We start from the raw sequence: 7,633 nt of genomic DNA, 5'->3' as shown, positions 1-7,633 counted from the left end.
TTGCCCACACTTGTCTTGCAGACGTTTCTCTTCCAATAGAGCTAGTGAACTCTAGTCAATGTCTTTCCCTTTGTAACTCATCTGCAATGTATGTACCTTTACCTGAATAAAAAATCTAATCTAAATCTATATCTAATCTATATGCTTAGATATATGCAAATGAGAGAGTAATAGAGCGAAACCTTTAAAATACTGAACAATTTGGAGGATATTGATTCATACAATTTCTTCAAAAGGTCAGATGTAACACGAACAAGGAGCAAAGGTTTCAAGCTCAACAAGCCACAGTGTAGGAGTGACAACAAATGCTTTTTAACCCATACGATTATGATCATGGCAATAAGGTTTCTAAAACAGTAGGCATTCTTCCAAAGCCAGACACTGTACTATGTTCCTCGCCCTAACCTAGTCACTCAGTATTATTCACTCATTTATCTATGTCTTGTCTATTTATGTCTTAAAGGTTACAAGACGTACATTAGTCAATACAATTGGTGCTTAAAATGTTAAGGATCTCTTGTGAAACACGGGTATTAATCAAAAAATTTATTATGTAAAATAAATAAAAAAGGCCCAAGGGCCATGAAGTAACAAGAATGCAAGGCTGGCACAAGCTGGCTTAAGTAGAGAAGACGGAAGATTCTTCATATTAAAAGACCCTGCTTCTCCAAGATGGCAGTCACACCCTGCTTGCCCTGGACAATCACCATATGGAGAAGGACTGTTTACTGTGAAGGGAAGTCCACAAATGCAATGCCAGCATGAGTCAGTCTTGAAGGGTAAACGATGATGGCACCCTCACAGTAACACAAAAGCCGAGCAAGCCCAGTGAGGAAGACCTGTTGATGGGAAGGAGGAGAATCATTAGTCACAACAAAATCCACATAGAAACAAAGGAGAGAAAAAAAATAAAGTGGATGTCTTCTTTTTGTATAGACATAATAAATATTGCCATTTGGCTATGTATTTATATGATATATAATAGAATACAGCATAAAACAAAATAAGAGGGGTGATAGGAGAAGAAAAGATTAGTGTTCAGTGAGAATCCACAAGGACTTCTCTGAATACTCTTTATTTTCTTCAAGGCTGTGGGTCCCTACAATTGCACCAGAGGTGGTACACACCCCTATTATTATTTAAACAGGTGAGTACACACACGGTGTTAGCAAACTTAGCCTCCAAACACACACACACACATGGTATCAGCAAACTTAGCCTCCAAACACACACACACACATGGTATCAGCAAGCTTAGCCTCCAAACACACACACACATGGTATCAGCAAGCTTAGCCTCCAAATACACACATGGTATCAGCAAGCTTAGCCTCTAAACACACACACACACACACAAACGGTATCAGCAAGCTTAGCCTCCAAACACACACACACACATGGTATCAGCAAGCTTAGCCTCCAAACACACACACACATGGTATCAGCAAGCTTAGTCTCCAAACACACACACACACACATGGTATCAGCAAGCTTAGCCTCCAAACACACACACACATGGTATCAGCAAGCTTAGCCTCCAAACACACACACAAATGGTATCAGCAAGCTTAGCCTCCAAACACACACACACGGTGTTTGTGGAGGTGAAGCTGGAGGAGGCAGAAGTCACACTGCAGCAAGCTCCTGGAAATATCGAATTACCTAAGTATTGGGAACAGGTTGAGGGCTACAGTGGTGTCCCAGGTTACATAAAGGTTCAGGGAAGAGTAAAAGCAAATAAAATACAATAAACAAGTAAAACTGAGTGAAAATAGCCGAGTGGAAAAGTTTGTTTTGGTCTAGAACAAAATCAAAGATGGCCGCCGCCACCACCCCCACTGAGAAGGTAGACACACCATCAGATGATGGTTTCAAAGGATTCTCAACACAAGATATAAGGAAAGGAGGTGTTCTTGGCAGGTTAGAGATAATTGAGGACATGCAAAAGAAGTATGAAGAAAAAGTGCTTAAATTAGAAGAGGACAATGGAGCTCTTTGGAGTGAGCTTTGCACTCTAAAAGGGAGTATGCTTCAACAAGGTTAGATTATTACTGCATTAACAGACAAATTAACAAATCAGGAGGAGCAAATCAAGGAACTAGTGAAAGAAAATGAGGCATGGAAAGTGAAGTGTGGTGACTTTGAAGAAATAAACAAGAAAATAGACTCATATGGTGAACAACTCCAAGCAAGCCTAAGGGCTGACATAGTTAGGTAAGGATCTCCAACTGGAAACTTCACTGAAAACTCACATAGAGGAGGTGAATAAAGAACTAGAAAAGTATAAAGAAGAAATAAAAGCGACATATGCTGAAGTTGTAAAAGAGAAAGAGACTATCAAAGAAGTGTGTTCGGAAGTCAAAACCAGAAATGACCAACAAGAAGCAGAAATTAGGCAAGCAATTAGGAAAGAACTGGTTACCAACAGTAAACTGGTACAAAACACTGCAGATAGAACTAAGTCCATAATCATTTTTGGATGTTTAGAGAAGGAAATTTCATCTAGGGTGGACCGAGCGGCAGAAGAGATGAAAATCATAGAGAAAATAGTAGGTTTAGGAGAAGGCTCAAAGGAAAATGTCAGTGATTTTAGAAGAATAGGAAAATATGAGAAAGAAAAGAACCGCCCCTTAAGGGTGACCTTTAATGGAGTGAAAAACATGATGGAAGTGCTAAGAAATGCCAGGAAACTGCAGAGTGATGAGGTTGGCAAATCTTGGTCAATAAGACAAGACCTCTCCAAGGAAGACAGAGAAAAGCTGAAAATGAACCTAATTGAGGCAAAACGGCTAAATGGGGATAGAAATGAAGAAGACAGAAATTCTTTTTTTTACAAAGTGACAGGGACTGGAAAGCTTGTGAAATGGTACATAAAAACAAAGGAACAAGATCAGTAGTGGAAGGGGGAGTAAAGAGCAAAGGAAAAGGGAACATGTTCCTAAAAATTGTATATACCAACATAGATGGAGTGAGGTCAAAAACTTTGGAGTTGCAAGATATAATCCAGCTTAGGGTCCCAGATATTGTTGCATTATCAGAGACGAAACTTGAAGGAAATATAATAAATGAAGTCATATTCCCAAGAGGCTACTCAGTTTGGAGACGTGACAGGAAAACTAGGAAGGGAGGAGGAGTGGCTGTACTGGTGAAAAAACACCTGAAGGTAAAAGAGTTAATATTTGAAAACCCTCGAGATATTGACATAATGGCATTGCAGGTCTGGAATCAGGATGATAACCTGATAATTGTAAATGCCTACAGCCCACCAGCAAGCAACACGTGGACAAAGGAAGAACTGGATGACAAACGAGAGGGCCTCATAATGGTCATGAGAGATATTATTGTACAAGCAGATAAAGATAAATCACGACTGTTGATACTGGGGGACTTCAACTTTAGAGCAATAGACTGGGAGGCCTATGAAGCAAGAACGGAGGACTTTTGGACATGCAGATTTATGAACCTCATTCTGGAGACATTCTTGTATCAACACATAAAGCAAGCCACAAGAATGAGGGAAGGAGATATACCGTCAGTACTGGATCTAGTATTCACCAGGAAAGAAGAAGAGATTTTTGACATCCAGTACCTTCCTCCCTTGGGAAAGAGTGATCACGTCCTGTTAGACATTAAATATGCTTTAAGATATCATCTAGAAGAAAATGGGGACATTGAAACAGCTGATAAACTCGATTTAAAGAGAGGCAACTATGGGGAACTTCGAAATTTTTTTAATGAGTGTAATTGGACAGAATTGTTGCTAGGCAGGGAAGTAAATGAAATGTATGCCAAATTTTTAAAACTATACGAGGAAGGCACACAAACATTCATACCAAAACAGAGATGCAGGACCAGAAAACAGGATTGGTTCGACAGAAATTGTGAGAGGGCAAGAGACCAAAAGACACAAAAATGGAATCAGTATAGGAAGAGGCCAAACCCCCAAACATACCAGCGATACAAAGATGCGAGAAACAATTATACAGCAGCAAGGAGAGAGGCAGAAAGAAATTTTGAAAAAGGGATAGCAGATAAATGTAAAACAGAACCGGGCCTATTCTACAAATTCATAAACAACAAATTGCAGGTAAAGGATAATATCCAGAGGTTGAAAATGGGAAACAGATTCACGGAAAATGAAAAGGAAATGTGTGAAACATTAAATGAAAAGTTCCAAAGTGTGTTTGTACAAAATGAAATCTTCAGAGAACCAGACACAATAAGAATTCCAGAGAACAACATAGAGCGGATAGAGGTGTCTAGAGATGAAGTGGAAAATATGCTAAAGGAGCTCGGGAGGAACAAAGCAGCTGGCCCAGATGGCGTTTCACCATGGGTTCTGAGAGAATGTGCATCTGAGCTCAGCATTCCACTTCACCTGATCTTTCAGGCATCCCTGTGTACAGGAATCGTAGCAGACGTGTGGAAACAGGCTAACATAGTTCCAATCTACAAAAGTGGCAGCAGGGAAGACCCCCTCAATTATAGACCTGTATCATTGACAAGTGTAATAGTGAAAGTATTGGAAAAGCTAATTAAAACTAAATGGGTAGAACACCTGGAGAGAAATGATATAATATCAGACAGACAGTATGGTTTTCGATCTGGAAGATCCTGTGTATTGAATTTACTCAGTTTCTATGATCGAGCCACAGAGATATTACAGGAAAGAGATGGCTGGGTTGACTGCATCTATCTGGACCTAAAAAAGGCTTTCGACAGAGTTCCACATAAGAGGTTGTTCTGGAAACTGGAAAATATTGGAGGGGTGACAGGTAAGCTACTATCATGGATGAAAAATTTTCTGACTGATAGAAAAATGAGGGCAGTAATCAGAGGCAATGTATCGGAATGGAGAAATGTCACAAGTGGAGTACCACAGGGTTCAGTTCTTGCACCAGTGATGTTTATTGTGTACATAAATGATCTACCAGTTGGTATACAGAATTATATGAACATGTTTGCTGATGATGCTAAGATAATAGGAAGGATAAGAAATTTAGATGATTGTCATGCCCTGCAAGAAGACCTGGACAAAATAAGTATATGGAGCACCACTTGGCAAATGGAATTTAATGTTAATAAATGTCATGTTATGGAATGTGGAATAGGAGAACATAGACCCCACACAACCTATATATTATGTGAGAAATCTTTAAAGAATTCTGATAAAGAAAGAGATCTAGGAGTGGTTCTAGATAGAAAACTATCACCTGAGGACCACATTAAGAATATTGTGCAAGGAGCCTATGCAATGCTTTCTAACTTCAGAATTGCATTTAAATACATGGATGGCGATATACTAAAGAAATTGTTCATGACTTTTGTTAGGCCAAAGCTAGAATATGCAGCTGTTGTGTGGTGCCCATATCTTAAGAAGCACATCAACAAACTGGAAAAGGTGCAAAGACATGCTACTAAGTCGCTCCCAGAACTGAAGGGCAAGAGCTACGAGAAGAGGTTAGAAGCATTAAATATGCCAAAACTAGAAGACAGAAGAAAAAGAGGTGATATGATCACTACGTACAAAATAGTAACAGGACTTGATAAAATCGACAGGGAAGACTTCCTGAGACCTGGAACTTCAAGAACAAGAGGTCATAGATTTAAACTAGCTAAACACAGATGCCGAAGAAATATAAGAAAATTCACCTTCGCAAATAGAGTGGTAGACGGTTGGAACAAGTTAAGTGAGAAGGTGGTGGAGGCCAAGACCGTCAGTAGTTTCAAAGCGTTATATGACAAAGAGTGCTGGGAAGACGGGACACCACGAGTGTAGCTCTCATCCTGTAACTACACTTAGGTAATTACACTTAGGTAATTACACACACATGGTATCAGCAAGCTTAGCCTCCAAACACACACACACATGGTATCAGCAAGCTTAGCCTCCAAACACACACACACAGAAAATGGGGACATTGAAACAGTTGATAAACTTGATTTCAAGAGAGAGAGGTCACTATGGGGAACTTCAAATTTTTTTTAATAAGTAATTAGGCAGACTTGTTGCTAGACAGGGAAGTAAATTAAATGTATGACAAATTTTGCAAAATATACAATGAAGGCACACAAACATTCATACCAAAACAGAGATGCAGGGCCAGAAAACAGGATTGGTTCAACAGAAATTGAGAGAGGGCCACAGACCAAAAGACACAAAAATGGAATGAAAGACATTGAAAAACTACAAGCAGATGTCAACAAAGTTTTCGATTGGGCAGCAGAAAATAACATGATGTTTTACAGTGATAAATTTCAGGTATGGCAAAAATGAGGATCTGAAACATAATACAGGGTACAAAACACAATCGAATCTTCCCATAGTAGAAAAACAGCATGTCAAGGATTTGGGAATAATGATGTCCGACGATCTAATGTTTATAGGGAGCATAACCAAGCAAATATTGCGTCAGCCAGAAAAATGATCGGATGGATTACGAGAACTTTCAAATCCAGGGATTCCATCACAATGGTTGTACTCTTCAAGTCACTTATGTTGTCCCGTCTCGAGTACTGCTCAGTATTCACTTCCCCCTTCAGAGCAGGAGAGATTGCTGAAATAGAGGGAATACAGAGAACATATACGGCACGCATAGACGAGATAAAACACCTAAATTATTGGGATCGTCTCAAAGCTCTCCAAATGTACTCTCTAGAAAGGAGACGAGAGAGATACCAAATAATATACACATGGAAGATACTGGAGGGCCAGGTCCCAAATCTACACAGTAAAATAACAACGTACTGGAGTGAACGATATGGAAAAAAATGCAAGATTGAACCAGTGAAGAGCAGAGGTGCCACAGGCACAATCAGAGAGCACTGTATAAACATCAGAGGTCCGCGGTTGTTCAACGTCCTCCCAGCGACTATAAGAAATATTGCCGGAACAACCGTGGACATCTTCAGGAGAAAACTGGACTGTTTTCTAAGAGAAGTTCCGGATCAGCCGGGCTGTGGTGGGTATGTGGCCCTGCGGGCCGCTCCAAGCAACAGCCTGGTGGACCAAACTCTCACAAGTCGAGCCTGGCCTCAGGCCGGGCTTGGGGAGTAGAAGAGCAGAACCCCATCAAGCAGGTATCAACATAGAAAGAAGCCAAACCCCCAATCATACCAGCGATACAAAGATGCGAGAAACAACTATACAGCAGTAAGGGAAGAGGCAGAAAGAAATTTTTAAAAAGGGATAATGGATAAATGTAAAACAGAACTGGGCCTATTCTACAAATTCATAAACAACAAATTGCAGGTAAACGATAATATCCAGAGGTTGAAAATAGGAAACAGATTCACAGAAAATGATAATGCAATGTGTGAAACATTAAACCAAAAGTTCCAAAGTGTGTTTATACAAAATGAAATCTTAAGAGAACCAGACACAATAAGAATTTCTGAGAACATCATAGAGCGTATAGAGGTGTCTAGAGATGAAGTGGAAAATATGCTAAAGTAGCTAAGTAAGAACAAAGCAGTTGGTCCAGATGGAGTTTCACCATGGGTTCTGAGAGAATGTGTATCTGAGCTCAGCCTTCCACTTCACCTGATCTTTCAGGCATCCCTGTGTACAGGAGTCATAACAAACATGTGAAAAAAGGCTAACATAGTTCCAATCTACAAAAGTGGCAACAGG

The 7,633-nt window shown here is 39.9% G+C and overlaps 1 long non-coding RNA gene across 1 annotated transcript in view; it reads right to left on the bottom strand.

The window, feature by feature from the left end:
- Positions 1-597: 597 nt before the first annotated feature.
- Positions 598-7,633, bottom strand: part of LOC138365934 (uncharacterized) — an 11,592-nt gene continuing 4,556 nt past the window's right edge. Inside the window, exon 3 of the long non-coding RNA XR_011229078.1 lies at positions 598-839. This is a non-coding gene — a long non-coding RNA (uncharacterized lncRNA). The remainder of the gene's footprint in view (positions 840-7,633) is intronic.

This window comes from Procambarus clarkii, chromosome 18 (assembly GCF_040958095.1).
Source record: "Procambarus clarkii isolate CNS0578487 chromosome 18, FALCON_Pclarkii_2.0, whole genome shotgun sequence".
NCBI lineage: Eukaryota > Metazoa > Arthropoda > Malacostraca > Decapoda > Cambaridae > Procambarus > Procambarus clarkii.
This window is presented reverse-complemented; position numbering and strand designations above follow the sequence as displayed.